This window comes from the organism of the source record quoted next, unplaced genomic scaffold, assembly GCF_019419815.1.
Source record: "Pyrus x bretschneideri cultivar Hongxiangsu unplaced genomic scaffold, Pyrus_bretschneideri_v1 Contig1, whole genome shotgun sequence".
NCBI lineage: Eukaryota > Viridiplantae > Streptophyta > Magnoliopsida > Rosales > Rosaceae > Pyrus > Pyrus x bretschneideri.
In genome coordinates this window covers 11,170,187-11,182,595 of record NW_025999390.1, presented here as the reverse complement: position 1 = coordinate 11,182,595, position 12,409 = coordinate 11,170,187, and the positions used below count along the sequence as shown (strand labels likewise).

Here is a 12,409-nt window from a genome sequence, read left to right as displayed (position 1 = left end):
TTATTCTCATCTCTTTCTATCCCCTCCTTATACATATTATTTTTTGTCTTATTATTTCTATAAAAAAAATCAATATAAGATGTTGACGTGACTTAACCGTGACTGTTCAAATAGGAGGATATGAAAGGATAGAAAAATTATGACGGTAGAGAATCCTCTTCCAAATAAGAGACTCATGTTTTGACTGCCCCAACCAGCGTCATAAATGTGTGTGGTCTTTGTCAATTTCTCAGCGTCTAAAGACTTAATTTATAATTAATACTTATAAAAAATTATTAGTACTTTTAGATATATTTGAAAGTACTTTTAAAATATCTAAAATGATTTATAAATTATTAAAAATGTTTCTGATCATATTTGACAATAAAATTAAAATTTAAAGACTAAAACCATAATTATTGGGCAAATCACAGTTTCATATTCCATCTTTAAAACATTTTAATGTCATATCTTATCTTCAAATTTGTTGCAATATCATACTTTCCATCAGTTTGTCTGTCAATTCTTCTATTAAATGTTGACGTGGCTTGAGGCGGATTCCACTCCCTATTAAAAATTTAATTAAATATTAAAAACTAAAAAAAAACTTGCGGGACCCACTTTTACCACTCATCACCCTCACCCTTCGCCACCCTTACCTCATCCATCCCTCATCCCCCCATGCCGTCCGTTCTTCCCCCTTCTCTTTCCTTCACAAACAAACCCAAACCGCCGCCGCCGCCTCCACCCTCACCTTATCACCCACGTCAATGGCTGGCTGGGCTAACCACCGCCACTCCCACCCGAAAAACACCTCAGATCTATTGCGATCCATGAGGCTGACGAGGTATATTTTCCGACAAGGTCGACTTGGTCTGTTTTCCGACGATGCATAGGCCTTTTTACCCAGTTAACGACATTGTTGCAGACGATCCCCGAGGACAACATCAATTCCGCAAACAGGATCTAGTCCACTCCGAATCTTGAATCCGCTTGAAATTGGCGAAGCAACTCTGCCGAGTCGTGCACGCGGGCTCCATCCTCGACGTCAGCAGGCATAATTTGGCCAAATGGGCTGGTGTTAACCGCGGTGTCACATTCCCCAACAACGATGGCACCAAGGGTGCTGTCATAGAAGGTCTCGATGAGAGGGAGATGTAGATGAGGGAGGCGAATGAAGGAGGAGAGGGAGGAACAGATCGGGTGGGAGGATGAGGTGGGGGTAGGGAAGGGTGAGGGTGATGAGTGGTAAGAGTGCGTCCCGCAAGGTTTTTTTTATTTTTTTTTATTTTAGTTTTTAATATTTAAATCAAATCACAATTTACCCTTTCAAGTTTGGGTGCAATTGCAATTTCATACAATATCTTCAAAACATTTCAATTTCATACACAAACTTGTATTTAGTTGTGATTTCATACATTTGTTAGTCAATCTGTTGTGATTTCATACATCTGTTAAATAATGATGTGGCAAATTATAGGTCATATATATTTGCTGACAAGATCATCTATTTTATGCCATGTGTCAAAAATGAATTAAATAAAATGTTTAATTATTTAATAATGTATTTAAATTTTGAAAAACCCTTTGCGTTCTATCTTCGACTCCTACTGCAGCCCCACCTTGCCCTCATTCTTTCTGCCATGGCAGCCACCATCACAGCAGATCCAAGCTCGCCGCCCTCTTTCCATCTCGACCTCCCACCAGCCAGAAAAAGTGAGACCAAGTCGTCATCGTCGCCATTCCGCTTACTCAACCTGTTTCGATGAATTTGTAACCAAAAAGGTATGTGGGTTTTTGGTTATTTTCTCTAAATCTTTGTTCAACCCTTGTAGGTTTTTCGATTCTGGGTTGATTTTTTTAGTTTTTTTTTTAATTTAAATCTTACTAGTTGTTGTTGAAATTTGCAGGATTTGTTTCGGATTGCAGTATTTTGGGGCTTTTCATATAAAAAAAAAATTTTACTGCCAATTGCTAGAGTTATTCACTGTAGAGGTGGAGATGCAAAAAACGGTAACTGTTCATTAAGGGCAGTTACTGTTCATTGAGTGGATAGGCCTAGGGGGCCTCCACCACGCTGGAAGTGCTCTAATGAGAGGTGACGCAAAGGGAACGTGAGTTACGTGAGGCCACGTCCTAATTTATTAAGGATATGTTTGTTTGACCTTGGGACCGGACTAGACTAGACTAATTACTAGGGTAATCTCATATTTGGTCTACAAAAGGATGAAGTTTAATGGGATTAGATGGGACTCGCTCGGATTAATGACTTCGTTGGGAGTTCTTAGCCAAGAACCCCAAATTCGGCTGGACTGCTAAGACCGTTTCCTTCTTTGTCATCTTCTCCTCGTCTAAGTCCTAGAGCCCCCTAATGTCTTCCTTCTCTGCCAATCTTCCACCTATTCCTCCTCCGACAAGTTCCATAACTTTTACCGCCTCCGACTGTCATGGGCGCATATCACTGCAGATGGTTTCGTTGAAACCCAAATCACAAGATCTTTATGAACCCAGTAGTGGGTCAAGAACATGATTACGATGGATGATTCTAGAAACGCAAGAACGCCGACATCCACGACGGTGATGAAGACGGCGAAGCGGCTTGAGGTCGTCGCCTGAGATGCTAGGACTCTAGGACCGGCGAAGAAGATGGAGGCAGCAGCCTGAGACGCTCTAATTTGTGGAATTGGAGTTGGATTTGAGACACTATTTCGTCGACGGGACACTCTACAATTGTGGAATTGGAGTTGTTTTGATCTGATCTCAAATTGTGGAATTGTTTTTTGAAGAGGAAAGTTTTCAAAAAAAGAAAAGAAAGAAAAGATAATTAATAATAAAATATTAATAAAAAGGGATTAAATAATGTAATATTAGAATTTATTAATTATTCTGTTTTTAGTCCGACACTACCACAAACGCTTTACTAAGTTAGTTCAAGTTAGTCTAATCTAAGCCAGTCCAACTTAATCCCTGAATCTAGTCCAGTCAGAAATAGTCCGATGCAACAAACACACCCTAAATGTTTAGCCAAGAGGCCCATGTTCCATCTTCTTTTCATTTTTTGGTCAATGCATTTTGTATTTCTTATTCATTTGTTAGAAGTTTCAAAGTTAGGGTACCCATTAAATTTTTTCTTTTTTTTACATGGTGGTTTTTAGGATACAAACACTTATCAAGTGCAACACTTACATCATCCATGTGATTGTGTATTTGTCTAATGAGATGATGTAGTGGACATTTGAAGTAGAGAAAGGACTTGCCCACATCGAGTTTCCAATGCCGGAAACAACCATTTGTTTTCAAAGCCTTTGGATGCTTGGCAGAGGTTCGGGAAGGTGAAGGTTCATGGGTTTGGGGTAAAAACTAGAATTGGGTTTGATGCGTATGTGTGTAACTCACTCATTGACATGGTTGAGAGTTTCAAGCAGGTGTTTGATGAAATGCCTGAGAAAAGAAACAGGCTTTGTTGGAACGTTACAATCTCGAGGTATCTTAGGTGCAGGACATTTGAGGAGGCTTTGGATGTGTTTCGGGGGATGCGATGTGAGAGCAACGAGAAGCCTGATGAAGCTACGGTTGTAAGCACCATTTCAGCTTGCACAGCGTTGAAAAATTTGGAGCTTGGTAAAAAAAAAATTCATGAATATGTTAGAAGTGAACTTGGATTCACTACTAGAACTGGAAATGCATGAATGTGGTTGTTTGGAAGAAGGTCGGAGAATTTTTTATGAAATGCCGATGAAAAACATGTTCCCTTGTACTAGTATGGTATCTGGCTCTGTAAATTGTGTAGGTTTGCTGAGGCAAGAGAATTGTTTGATGGGTATGTAGAATACAATTGTACTACCATTTTGACGAGGCGGCGGCTCTATTCCAAGAGATGCAAACTAAAATGTTAAAAGGGATAAATTTACAGCGGTTGCTCTTCACAGGCTGTGCTCGGTTGGCAGCATTAGGGCAAGGGGAATGGATTCACAGGTATATCGAATATAACAGCAGTAAAACTAATGCAGTTGTTGGTACCGCAGTTATAGAAATGTATGCGAAATGTGGGAGCATAGACAGGTCTTTGGACTTCAATCATTTGTGGGCTTGCAATGAATGACAAGACAAGCAAAGCAATCGGGTTGGGTACGGAGGGACTAGGGGAGGGAGACCGTGGTGGTGCTGATTTTCAGATCAACTTTGGTGGCTGTTTAAGAGAAGAAGAAAAAGAGTTGGTGCGAGAGGAAAGGGAAAGCCTGCATCCCTAGGTCAATTTTTATTTGTTTAGTTTAAAAAAAAAATTTAAATCTTTTGGTTTATTTGAAATTTTGGTTTTTTTATTTTTTATTTTTTATAATTTTTAATTCCACATGGACCCTTACACATGGCGCTCAATCATTGTCCACATGGGCGCCATGTTATTAGTTAACGGGAGACTTAACAGCCAGACTAACGGATGTATGAGACTGTTCTAAAATTAACACTTTAGATATGACTCTGGGACGAAAAAAACTTCATGTTCTAAATGTTGAAAACCACAAAACTCAAGGGTAGTAAACTGAGATTTATCTTTTTTTTTATATATATATTTAAATTTGAATATGAACAATACCTGACGAAAGTTAACCACCCGATATATGATAAACAGAAGCGATTTAAGGATCCAAAGAGAATCCTCATTCCCCACCACCCACCACCCACCATTCTTCCTAAACACCCTTAAAAAAATAATAATTCCCAATATCATCACCCCACCTCTCTCTTCTTCCTTTTGTCTTATAAACCCTAACTTCATTTTATCATCCAATATTTCCTGTACAAGCTCACTTATTTTCTATCATAACTTTGCAGTTTTTCAAACAAAAACATCTTAACTCCATGTCATATATTCACATTTCATTATTTTTATAATTACTGTCTAAAAGGTGCATGTTAATCATTCGCTACGTGCTTGTACATAGCCGGCCGGACATTAAAACTACAATTTTATAATACATTAAAAAAATGATTGGACCCATTTTTAAGCATCTAAAACATACCCATTCCTTAGGCCCAACTTGAGGCCCAACAATAAATAGAACAAAGTTCTTTTTATTATTGAAGATAGATATAACAATTTATTACACGACCTATTAACCTGATCTGATACAAAACGCACAAAATAAACGGTTTCGAGTTAACTAATATGTTTGATCTTACTGACAAGCAAAGAATGCACACAACTTTGTTTCACACTCATGAATGAGATGATGATCGTTAGATTTCTAAAACCTCATAAAAATTGCTCTCAAAATCTACCCCAGAAGAAAACACACTTTTGCTCTCAATATGCAGCAAGCGTATTTTTAGAATACGCAAAAGTTAATTTCCCACAATACAGACTTGGTTATTTAAAGGGAAATTGAAGCCTGTGACTTTGGGCGAACCAGTTAGATAAAGCTATGTCATATTTGACATTTTCAAGGTTTTTGTTCTCATATAATCTCCTTGATTCCTCCCTCTTCCCTCCCATGAACCTCGCATCATTCTTTTCCATTCCTCGCGTTTTCATATACTTTCTTTCTATCTCTAAAAACAAACGAAAATTAAAAACTAAAAAAGAAATAGTTATCTAATTAACAAAGAAATTCGCAGCATTCGATCCAGAAGCAGCAAACATATCAGAACACTCTCCACTAATAATCCAAAACGGTAGAGCCATCATCTGTGACAAATTATTGTTGTACAACACAAAACCCCAAGCGTTCAAACCGACATTCGTGACCATATGCTTAATATAAGCCATCTTAGTTGTAATGGTCACCAAATAGGCAAACACCCACGAATACGCAGACAAACTAAAACCCGAATCGGTAGCCACATAACCAACAGCTCCACCCAAAATGATCAACAACGATACAAAGGTAAGCTTAGACGGGATTGGCTGCTTCCTAAACGCAGTAGCCGCCAGCGCAACCAAAAGGGGCGTGCACGCCGTGCAGGATCTAAACACTATAAACGTATCCACATTATGGCGAAGAAGATTGGCGTTGGTAAAGATATCAAGGTAAAACACAAGTGCAGCGGGCAAAAACTTCTTGGCCGTCTGCCATGTGAAGGGATCGTGGTGCAAAAATCCCGACTTTCCCAAACCCCAAACTCCCAAAGCAGATGTAAGTTACTGCAATGCAGTCAAAAGGCCAGGGTACTTGAATTTAGTAATGGCAAACGTGTTTATCACGGCTAACAAGCTAGAACAGAGAGCGTACCCAATCACAAGACTGCTCGTAGCGAAATACGGCTTAGCCGAATCGACTCTAATCGCAGGACATTGTCACTAACTAAAGTACCCAATTCGAATTCAGAGCAATAAAAATCTAGCAGATCTTCAAAATTTCAAGAGCCATATGTACAGTGAAAGCCTACACTAACAGAGGCAAGTGAATGAAATCGAAGACGTGAACACTTCATAGAGAAATCTGAGATATGGGTTTTGAAGATTATGCCGATCTACTATTTGGGTTTGAAATTAATGCATTAAACGACAATTGAATCGGTTGAAAGTAGAGCTATGGAAGAATTGTACATCACCGACATGTAGAAAAGCCCGGATCTTTGAAGCGAAACGAAGAGGATGACGGGGTTGCGGCGGAGGTAGAGATCTAGGAAGGAGCTCCGGCGAGCTAAGAGGAGCGAAGTGAAATTTCTAAGGCGTTGCAGAGCAGGGAGGCTTGTGGAGTGGAGGAATAGCATTGAAATTTATAGGAGGGAGCGTTTTGAAGACTTTTTGGTTTTTAAATCGAGTAAGATATATTTAATATCTGCTCTGATTTGTTGAAGATCCTGCAGATTTATAGGGATGTGATTGTGAATATAATTCTCTCCCTTTTTTTTTTAAACAAAATTTCTCCCTTTTTTTAACTGATTAAAATAATTGTTTTTTATGTACGGGAGAGAAAAGAAGGCAAAAAAAGAGGAGGTTTGATTTCCACCAATGAGAGGTGATGCAGAGAGGACGTGAGGCCACGTCCTAATTTGTTAAATGTTTGTTTTGCCAAGAAGCTCATGTTCCATGTTATTCTCTTTGAACCGAATGGCATTGACATTAGTGCTTCTTATTAATTTGTTAAAAGTTTCAAAGTTAGGGTGCCTAATCAAATTGTGTACTTGACATAATAGATTTTAGGATACATGACCCTTATGATTGTGCATTTGTCTAATCAGACGATGTGGTGGACGTCGAATTTTTAACTATGCTAATATTTCAAATTAATATTGTGATACTGTATGTAAAAAGATTTATACGCGATATTACAGTATTGACTCGAAAATTATAATGATGTTCTAAAAGTGAACGCGAGTCCTTCTTTTTAAGTGGTGATACACAATTCAATGAGTCAACAACGACCCAAATGGTACCCCCTTGGTGGATCAAATAGGCCATTCTATGAGTAAGGAAGATGGTATTTTATGGTGGTTATATTGAGTACATATTCGTACGTAGTCAGACTATGATGCTAATTGAAAATCACGAAATTTGATGGTAGTAAACTGATATTTACCCTTCTTTTTTTAACAATTTATGATGCTAATTGTAAAATGTAGCAGAAGTTTTTTTAACCTATAATATCATTTGATTTCAATTCATAATTAATTCTTTTGTTAACTTTAAGCTTGATTATGTTGATAAAGCTTTACACTCTATGCCCAAATACATATACAATATTGTATATGTATAGTTTTTATAATGTTGCTGAGCATTTTGAGTGTGTTCTTTGTGTGTTGAGAGTGAAGATTGCACTGTTCACAAAGGCAAACAGGGGGCATCTTCTACTTTGTATGGGAAGAAGAGGTTAGTTTGATTGTGATTTCTCTTTTAATTTGGTTAAATTCCAAGTTTGTTAGATTGTGTCTAATTCAGTTGTTTGCTTGCACAGGTTGAAGTCATTGGTTTATTAATGGTGGTGACCGAAATCAAACCTAAGTTCATGTTAAAACGATATCATAATTTTCGTTAAGGTGAGAACTAAGAACCTAACCTTTTTTTTTAATCCTTTGCGTTATTCTAAGTTGGTTGGCTTGCGTCTAATTCAGTTGTTTACTTGCATAGGTTGAAGTCACTGGTTTATTAATGTTGGTGACCGAAATTAACCCAAGTTCATGTTAAAACGATATCATAATTTTCGTTATGGTAAGAATTGAGAATCTAACCTTTTATTTTTAATCCTTTGCATTTTTGAAATTAAGAAATTGAATTACTTATCTATACCTTTTTTGTGATCATTCATTGAGAATTTGTTGATTGCTCTAATTTATATGAGGTAGGATTTCTACATTCGAAACTCCATTTCTCATCTTTAGAGATTGCTTGATTTCATATTGTCAAATAGTTTATGAATATCCATACTAAGTGTGTCAATATGTTGTTACAATAATTTAATTAGATGGTATTTGCTGCATTTTCTATGCAGTCTTTGTTTGAATCTTTACGTATTTATACGTTTAAGACATAATCTATGGTTACATTTTCGCCCCCGCAACAACACACGGGTTAAAATTACTAGTCTAACCTTGAAGAAAGCACACTTTTGCTCTCAATATGTAGCACACATATTCTTTAGAATATGCAAAAATTAATTTCCCATCGTACAAACTTTTTTTTTGTGAGTATATCGATATTTTTACACTAAGAGATGTGGAGTTCGGCTAAGGCACACAATGGATAGCTTAATCTAGTATCAAATTCGTCATCTACGAGATTCGAACTTAAGACATTTCACTTCCAAGTGAATAGGAATACCAAAGTAGAGACTTAGGAGTGTGTATTCAATAGGGATTTTATAGATTTTAATTTTTTTAATGAATCTAGGGTATTCAATTAGGATTTTAAAAATGTTTATAACATTTAAGTGTATTCAATTAGGAATTTGTTTTAAAGATTTTTTTAAAAAAAAATTGAGCTATTTGAGAGATTTCGTAGTGTATTTTGAGTATTCATAAATCTCACCTTAACCCTTGACATTTCGAATGAATTGAATTAAAATTTTATATGGAATTTTTACAAATCAATTAAACTTCATCAAAATCCATAGATTTCTAAATGAGTAAATTGTAGCAATGGTCCATCAACTAAACATTCATTACCATTGGTCGCTCAACTCATCAAAATGTGCAATTATAGTCCCTCAACTTTAATCAAATTTGAGTTATTTGAGGAAAAGTTAAACAAATTTACAAATTATCTTGTATTGTTGTCCTACTTTTTTAGGTTTCAATTTCCTTTAAATAACTGGGATGGTGAATTCAATTGAGATTTTGAGAGATTTTAATGGAGAAATGGTTTGTCAACTAAATCTACTAAAATCTCTCATAATCTCAATTGAATTCACATTCCCAGTTATTTAAAGGGAAATTGAAACCTAAACAAATAGGACAACAATGAAAGATAATTTGTAAATTTGTTTAACTTTTCCTCAAATAACTCAAATATGTTTTTCTATAAAAACTATACAGATTTGATCTCACAACCCAACTAAAACTCAATCACATAGGCACTCAGTACTACAATTATGTGATATTTCTCTTCACTTGGAAGTAAGGTCTTAGGTTTGAATCTCGTGGATGGCGAATTTGATACCAAATTAGGTTGCCCATTGTGTGGCTTAGCCGAACTCTCCCTCTTCCTAATATAAAAATATCGATGTACCAAAAAAAAAAAAAACTCAATCACATAAGCATGATTTCCTGAATGAATGCATATGATTTTTACCTTAAGAAGTTCACAAAATCAGCTTCTAGACCTCCTAATGGTGAGGATGTGCATATGAACCTAGGTTCGAATGAACTTCCTTGTAAACCAATCAAAATAACCAATCTCCTTCTCAACCTCCTGCAACCAAGACAGAGGCAACCAAGACAGAGCCGCTGTCAACAAGCTTATGATTTTCTGCACTGACCCATCTCTCGGAAACTTTGATTACGCCGAGGAAGTCTTCCGTTTCATCAAAGATCCGTGCTTGTTTGTTTACGATGTAATGATCAAGGCATTTGCCAAAAGAAGTAGCTTTAGAAGCGCCGTTGAGCTCTTCTGACTGCTGAGGGAGGAGGAATTGTGCCCTTATAAATTAACCTACCCATTATTTTAAAGCCATTGGATGCTTGGGATATTGGTGTGTAACCTTTCAACCGAAACTTGTAGCCAAAGAAACAATTCAAATACTTTATTTTAATAGTTGTTTTCAGTTTAAATTTAGGCCATTAGATCATAGTCCATATGGTAGCTCTCTCTTGTATCTAGCTTAAGTGATAAATTAAAACAAGTGGCATCATCTCATAGGGTGATAGCAATTAAGGGCTGAGATTGTATTTTGGTTTGATGTGTGAAGGATCTCCCTTCTTCTTCCATGAATAACGGTAACAAACCTCCCATGTTTTTTGTGAGGAATCCCAAAATCAATTCCATCATCACCTTTTGAAAATTCTTTGTAATTCTTTGGTAGTTTTCTTAGAATTGCATTATACCTTCATTGATTTATATCGAACACACACACACACACACACACACACACACACACAAACATAGCCTCAGAGCCAGGTTTCATCGTCTAAACTGAGCGTGGAATTTATGAGTGTGATTGAGCTGCATTTTCAGCTCAAATCGAATCTGGAAATTGCGATTTCTTGAATCCAAGTCTAACATGGCTGGATCAAGTAGTGCTCAGCTTAGAGCTTCGGTTTTCAATGGAGAGAACTACGAGTTTTGGAAGATTCGTATGATGACTATACTGAAATCGTATGGTCTATAGGAGTTGGTTGAAAATGAGTTTGAACCTCCAGATCCGAAGAATGCGAAGGGATGAGACAAAGAAGGAGACGCTAGAGGTGGTGTCATTCAGTGAGACCTTGATAAGAGATGCTCGTGCGCTTGGAATAATTCAAGGAGCTATCTCAGATCAAATCTTCCCCAGAATTGTGAATGAAGAAACATCCAAATGAGCTTGGGATGTCTTGAAGAGTGAATTCCGAGGAGATAAAATAAGAAGTGTAAAATTACAAAGATTGCGTAGAGATTTTGAGTATACTCGTATGAAGGATAATGAATCCTTATATGTGTATCTCCCTAGACTATTTGATATCACTAATCAAATGACAAGCTATGGACAAGAACTATCTAAGGAAAGAATTGTGCAGAAATTGCTAATTAGTCTCCCTACAACGTATGATGCAATCTATTATGTGATTAAGCACTCTAAAGATCTCGAAACTCTTGAGGTTCAAGAAGTTGTTGCTTCACTCAAGAGATTTGAGTAGAGGCTTGATTTGCATGATGAAACCTCCACTGTGAGAGCATTTGCAAGCTTAAATATTACAACTAAAGGTTCCAAAAGTGGTGGATATTCTGGAAATCAAAAGTTTCAAAAGAATTGGAAACCGAGAGGGAAAAGTTGGGATCATAAGTCTAACTTTGTCCATAGACAAAACAATGCACAGAGAAATTGGAATCACATGCCTAATTATACTCAGAAGCAAAATAACACTCAAGGAGATTGCAAATGGTGTGATAGGTTTCATTATAGGAAGTGTTGGTAATGCACAGGTTGTGGTAAACCAGGTCATGTTGTGAAAGATTGCCATTAGAATAAAGCAGTGCAAAAGGCTAATAATGCAAGGCAAATGGGAGAAACATGATCTTTATTCTATGCTTGCAAAGCAGTGACAGATGTGAAAGTCAACAACTCTTGGCATATTGACAGTGGTTGTAGTAACCAGATGATAGGTGATGAGAGGTTATTAGTCAATATCCGTAGAAATTTGACTTCTAAAGTAAAGATGGGGACTGGAGAAATTATTCAGGTACCTGAAAATGGAACTCTGGTGATAGAGACCAAATTGGGAAGAAAACACATACAAAAAGTGATGCTTGTCCTTGGACTCGAGGAGAATCTTCTTAGTGTTGGACAAATGATGGAGCATGGCTATTACTTGGTGTCTGGAGGAAATGTAGTGAACATTTTTTATGGCTGGTACTTGATAATTTGTTAGTTAGAGTGCAGATGACAAATAACAGGTGTTTTCCCTTAACAATGATGCCTGCAAACCAACTTGCACTAAAAGCAAGTGTCACACATTACTTTTAGATTTGGCATAAAAGGATGAAACACTTGAATGAGAGAAGTCTCAAATTGCTTGAAGAACAGGAAATGGTGCATGGATTGCCCTACTTGAAATGTCCACAAATGCATGTGAGGTGTGTATGATGGGAAAACAACACAGGGATTCATTTCCCTCTGAGTCAACTTGGAGAGCCAAGAATCCATTGAAATTGATTCACACATACATATGTGGTCCAATGAAAGCTGAATCTCACTATGGAAACAAGTATTTCCTGTTATTCACAGATGATTGCACTAGAATGACATGGGTGTATTTTCTGAGATATAAGTATGATGGATTTGAGTGCTTTAAGAAG

The 12,409-nt window shown here is 36.9% G+C and overlaps 1 long non-coding RNA gene and 1 pseudogene across 1 annotated transcript; one reads left to right on the top strand and one right to left on the bottom strand.

The window, feature by feature from the left end:
* Positions 1 to 5,554: 5,554 nt before the first annotated feature.
* On the bottom strand, positions 5,555 to 6,271 carry LOC103963025 (annotated as a pseudogene).
* Positions 6,272 to 7,476: 1,205 nt separating this feature from the next.
* LOC103962999 lies at positions 7,477 to 8,399 on the top strand. Its single transcript, XR_007258847.1, has 2 exons — positions 7,477 to 7,792; positions 7,878 to 8,399. It is a non-coding gene; the product is annotated as an uncharacterized LOC103962999 (long non-coding RNA).
* The last annotated feature ends 4,010 nt before the right edge of the window (positions 8,400 to 12,409 follow it).